At 42.0% G+C, this 6,197-nt stretch overlaps 1 non-coding gene across 1 annotated transcript; it reads left to right on the forward strand.

The window, feature by feature from the left end:
- Positions 1-2,208: 2,208 nt before the first annotated feature.
- LOC120101381 (U1 spliceosomal RNA) lies at positions 2,209-2,372 on the forward strand. The gene has a single exon (XR_015679217.1). It is a non-coding gene; the product is annotated as a U1 spliceosomal RNA (small nuclear RNA).
- Positions 2,373-6,197: the final 3,825 nt, after the last annotated feature.

Raw genomic sequence — 6,197 nt, forward strand, 5'->3', positions numbered from 1 at the left:
CTGATCGTACCACCCACTGGAGACCAAGTGTTCACGTGTCTTCTCATTCAAATCATCACACTCGTGAAATTAAAATTAAATCACAAAGGTTATCAGTCGGGTGTGAATATTTTTCTTACGTCTTAGTTTTGTTTTGAGCCTATCCAGCATACGCGGAACTATTTTCATCGTATATCTTGTTCCTTTAAAACAAATTCTTTTCGTATATCTTGTTCCTTTAAAACAAATTCTTTTCTACCCGGGCTTGTAGCTCAGTTGCTAAGTGCTTTGCCTGCTCTGCAAAGCCCTGGGTTTAACCCCCAACACCACATAACTGGTAGTAGTATGTGCGTCTATAAACTAGAGGTGGGGGTTCAAAAGTTCAAGGTTGTCCTTAAAACAACAACTGAAAAACTTTTCTAACAAGACAAGGAACAAAATAGAAATAATTTATTTTCTCTGAATCAATGAAGAATAAGTAGCCAACATGATGTCTCACCATCCCTAAATAATTAACTATGTATTTTCTATAAATAAGAACATTCCCCTACACAGCACAGTGTAACTATAACTAGCAAAGCTAAAAGGTAACATTGACAAGCTATTACTATCTATTCTTTGGGGATCATTGGAATTTTATCAGATGTCCTGCTGATGTCTTCTAAATGAAAGAACCCATGCCAGCAGCTCACTCCATGCTTAGTGATCATGTCCTTTTGTAACCCTTAGGGATAGAACATGACCTTGGTCTTCCTTAGCCTATCACCACCTTGGCGCTTTCTAAAGATTACCGAATTTTTGTAGCATGCCTCAGCTGGAGAGTATCTGTGTGATACTTTTGCAGAATTAGGCTTAAGATATGTACATGTATTTGACAGGTGTCTACAGAGATGGCGCTGCACTCTTCTTATAACAGGCTTCAGGGGCTCTCGATTCCAGTTTGTCTCGTCACCAGATTTAAAAATACCCATCATGCAACTTCTCTGTAGTCGGTATCTGCTGTGATGAAACCCCATGACCAAAAGCAAGTTGGGGAGGGAAGAGTTTATTTCACTCACAGTTCCATATACTCCATCTTGAAAAGCAGTGAGGGCAGGAACTCAAGCAGGACAGGAACCTGGAGGCAGGAGCTGATGCAGAGGCCATGGAGGGGTGCAGCTCATTGTCTTGCTTCCCAGGGCTTGTTCAGCGTGCTTTCTTATAGAACCCAAGACCATCAGCCCAGGAATGGTACCATGTACAATAGGCTGGGCGCTCCTACTTCAATCAGTAATTTAGGTGATGTCTTATAGCTGGAGCTTATGGAGACCTTTCCTCAACTGAGGTTCCCTCCTTTCAAATAACTCCAACTCACGTCAAGTTGATACAAAACTAGCCAGCACACTTGCTTTGTAGGAAGTCAAGCTGTAACTTACACACATAGCTTCTTCATCCTCCAACTTTCAGTTTACTCTTACCTTATCACTTTAGACTCAAAGAGTTATAGTTTAAATCTAAAATGTGCGCTACAGGATTATACTCTGAACGTTTGGTCCCCAGCCTGTGGCCTGATTTGGGGAGGCTATGGAAACTTTAGGAGATGGGGCCTAACTTGAGGAATTCTACCTTTAAAGGTTATACCTGACCACCAGTTTCTGACTTGTACTCTGTTCCTGATCCGCCAAGAAGTACAGAACATCTGTGCTAATACATTCCCTGCCATTATGTTTATCCAAATACACGAGGCCAAGAGATCATGGATTAAACATCTAAAAACTATGAGCAAAAGAAATCTTGGCTCCCTTAAGTCATTTCTATCCGGTATTTTGGCATAGTGATGAGAAAATCAGTCTATACATATCCTGTCATATTCATTACTCCCGTCATTTATTTTAATGTTCAAATTATCTCCAATTTAACAAGCACATGCATGATGACCCATGTGCTTTTGCTCTCCTCTGTCCCTCAGGCTGTACCTTCTTCCCCCCTCCCGAAATCTGCCATTTCTTTTACATGAGGAAAAGAATGGTATCAGGAGACCAGGATTTGGCCAATTGGTGTTTCCCCTGCTGTTGGGTTACAGCTCTGCTCATTGTGGGGTAATTAGTCAAAAACCTCCACCGGACAGAAGCCTACCTTTCTTGCCACATATAGGGGTTTAAGCACTCAATTATCTGGGAAGAGAAAAAAATAAAGAAGAAAAATCAAGGCCTGTTTTTAAACTTTGCTTTACTCAATATGACTTTTAAAATATGTAACTGGCTGGAGAGATACCATCATCAAGAAAATGGTTTTCCCAGGGCAAGATTTGTCTATTATACTTGGGATGTGCTAACCACTGTGATTTCCCCAAATACAGAAAATTCAACTGCCTAATTTGTGGTAGTGGGGGACTTCATTCTCTCTCTCTCCTGAAAAACTGCAATGAACAGAGCTCCAGTGAGCGACGGGTTCCTCTTGGTTGCCTCACATTTTTCTCTTGCTTTGTCAGCATGCCTCAGTTTTTACTGTAGGTCTTAGCTCACAAGTGTTAGGCTATGCTGACTTGAGGCAGTGCCCCAGGGCGTGCATGTGACAGTGAGCTGGGCAGATGACGACCTTCTCCTTCCAGTAGTAACTAGTAGTGCCTTTTTCCTATCAGTGTCTAGAAACTTTCTTGCTCTGACGCCCTGAATCTATTTCACCAACAAGCTGTCATCCTTCAAAATGTACCATCAGAGAACACATGTGAGCGTCTACTAAAAGACTACTCTAGGGGCTGGGGATTTAGCTCAGTGGTAGAGCACTTACCTAGGAAGCGCAAGGCCCTGGGTTCGGTCCCCAGCTCCGGAAAAAAAAAAAAAAAAGACTACTCTAACAGAGATCTCTGAAATCTGATAAACAATCACACCAAGGTGTCAAGATATAAAAGCAACATGCGAAAATTGGGAAGTTTTCTCCATGCCAGAAACAAACATGCTAAGAGAGAAACGGGGGAAACCCCATCTGTAATGGCTTCCTCTGTGGGAGCCCGTGCAAGAAGAAAACTGAGAAAGAAAAAACACACATTAACCCAAAGGAACAGAAAATTCATCTGAAATCCACAAAAAAGTAAAAGAATACGTGTGACAGAGGTCTAGAATAAAAAACACTCAAAAAAGAGAAACAGAAAAAACAATTTTTTTGTGGAAGCACAAAACACGTCAGATAGCCCAAGCTTTCCTGAGCAAGAAGAATAAATTTTGAGGTATCACCATGATCTGATTTCAAGACGTAGAGTCGCAGTAACAAGCGCAGCAGGACACAAGCACAAAGCGACACACCGATCAACTGGGACACACTCAATACCCAGACATAAATCCATGAAGCTACAAACACCTGATTTCTGATAAGAATGCCAAAAATAAACCTGGAGGTGGTGGCACATGCCTTTAATTCCAGCTCTCCAGAGGCAAAGGCAGACGGATCTCTATGATTTTGAGGCCAGCCTTGTCTACAAAGCAAGATCCGGGCTAGCCAGGGCTACACAGAGAAACCCAGAAAATATTAATTGGGGAAAAGATGGCATCTTCAAAAAGAAACTAGATCCTTCTCTCACACCCTACACAACAGTCACCTCCAATGGGTCAACAGACCAAAGACCCGAAACTCTAAAACTGCCTGGGAAATAAGGTTAATTGTTGGGAAATAGGATCTCCCGATTTTAAAACGCTTCTTCTATAAAGCAAAAGAAGTATTTGACTGAACACAGAGGCAGATTATAGGAGAAATGTTTTTCTAGTTATACATCTGATGGAGGCTCAATATCTAGACTGTACAAAGAACTTAAAAAATAAAATATCAAGGAAACAGACAACCCAATTCCAAAAACAGAGCTGAGTAGAGTTCTCAGAGGAACATGTACAAATGTCCATCAAATATCTTTACACAGCGTTCATCATCCTTGGCTATCAGAAAAATACCAATTAAAAGTGCTTTGAGATTCCATCCTACCTCAGAATGGCTGTCAGGAAAACAAGTTACAACAAGTGTTCCTGAGGGTGTGGGGAAAGAGAAACCCTGTGAGCTCCTGCAGCCACTATGGAAATTCTCAAAGGACGAAACACAGTGTGTGGAGGTTTAAATAAGAGTGGTTTCCAACCTAAAGAAATGTTCAACATCTTTAGTCATAAGGGAAATGCTAATCAAAACAACCCTGAGATTTCACCTCACACCAGTGAGAATGGCTAAGATCAAAAACTCAGGTGACAACAAATGCTGGTGAGGATGTGGAGAAAGAGGAACACTCCTCCATTGTTGGTGAGATTGCAGACTGGTACAACCATTCTGGAAATCAGTCTGGAGGTTCCTCAGAAAATTGGATATTGAACTACCTGAGGATCCAGATATACCTCTCTTGGGAATATACCCAAAAGATGCCCCAACATACAAAAAAGACACGTGCTCCACTATGTTCATAGCAGCCTTATTTATAATAGCCAGAAGCTGGAAAGAACCCAGATGCCCTTCAACAGAGGAATGGATACAGAAAATGTACATCTACACAATGGAATATTACTCAACTATCAAAAACAATGCCTTTATGAAATTCATAGGCAAATGGTTGGAACTGGAAAATATCATCCTGAGTGAGGTAACCCAATCACAGAAAAACACACATGGTATGCACTCATTGATAAGTGGCTATTAGCCCAAATGCTTGAATTACCCTAGATGCATAGAACAAATGAAACTCAAGACGGATGATCAAAATGTGAATGCTTCACTCCTTCTTTAAAAGGGGAACAAGAATACCCTTGGCAGGGAAGAGAGAGGCAAAGATTAAAACAGACACAGAAGGAACACCCATTCAGAGCCTGCCCCACATGTGGCCCATACATATACAGTCACCCAATTAGACAAGATGGATGAAGCAAAGAAGTGCAGACCGACAGGAGCCGGATGTAGATCGCTCCTGAGAGACACAGCCAGAATACAGCAAATACAGAGGCGAATGCCAGCAGCAAACCACTGAACTGAGAATAGGACCCCCGTTGAAGGAATCAGAGAAAGAACTGGAAGAGCTTGAAAGGGCTTGAGACCCCATATGAACAACAATGCCAAGCAACCAGAGCTTCCAGGGACTAAGCCAATACCTAAAGACTATACATGGACTGACCCTGGACTCTGACCTCATAGGTAGCAATGAATATCCTAGTAAGAGCACCAGTGGAAGGGGAAGCCCTGGGTCCTGCTAAGACTGAACCCCCAGTGAACGTGATTGTTGGGGGGAGGGCAGCAATGGGGGGAGAATGGGGAGGGGAACACCCATAAAGAAGGGGAGGGGGAGAGGCTAGGGGGATGTTGGCCCGGAAACCGGGAAAGGGAATAACACTCGAAATGTAAATAAGAAATACTTAAGTTAATAAAAAAAATTTAAAAAAAAGAGTGGTTTCCATAGGCTCATATGTTGTTACTTAGTGTCCAGTCGGTAGAATTGCTCAGGAAGGATCAGGAGGCGTGCCACTGGGTTTCCGGTTTCAAAAACCCACATTATTTCCAATGTCTCTCTCTGCCTTGCTTGTGTCTCAAGATGTGGTTGTGTCTCTCAGCTACTTCCCCAGTGAGTGCCTGCCTGCTGCCATGCTTCCTGCCATGACTGATGATCATGGACTCACCCTCTGAAGCTATAAACTACAACAAACTCTTTCTTCTGTAAGTTGCCTTGGTCGCAGTGCTGTGTCACAACAATAGAGAAGTAACTAAGACACAGAATTACCATGTGACTGAGCTATACCACTCCTGAGCTTACCCCTAAGGAACATCCTCTATCTCCTATTATAGAAATAGATATTTTCTTACCTATGTTATTGCTACTGAGTCACTACAGTGAGATAACAGAACCATCCTAGGTGTCTATCAACAGGTGAATAGATAATAAAAATGTGTTACCTATACACAATGGAATTTTATGTAGTCATTAAGACAAATGACATTATGAAATTTGCAGTAAAATGGAAGAAACTTGAAAATATTATATTAAGTGAGGTAGTCCAAGTTCAGACAAACACACATGTTCTCTCTCATGTGTAGATCTTGGCTTCAAAAATGTATGGTTGGGGTTGGGGATTTAGCTCAGTGGTAGAGCGCTTGCCTAGGAAGCGCAAGGCCCTGGGTTCGGTCCCCAGCTCCGAAAAAAAGAACCAAAAAAAAAAATGTATGGTTTACAGACAGAGTCCCTCGTCCTTACAACATGTCTCTGGTGTAACTCCTAGACATAG

This window comes from Rattus norvegicus, chromosome 2 (assembly GCF_021556685.1).
Source record: "Rattus norvegicus strain SHRSP/BbbUtx chromosome 2, alternate assembly SHRSP_T2T, whole genome shotgun sequence".
Taxonomy (NCBI): Eukaryota; Metazoa; Chordata; class Mammalia; order Rodentia; family Muridae; genus Rattus; species Rattus norvegicus.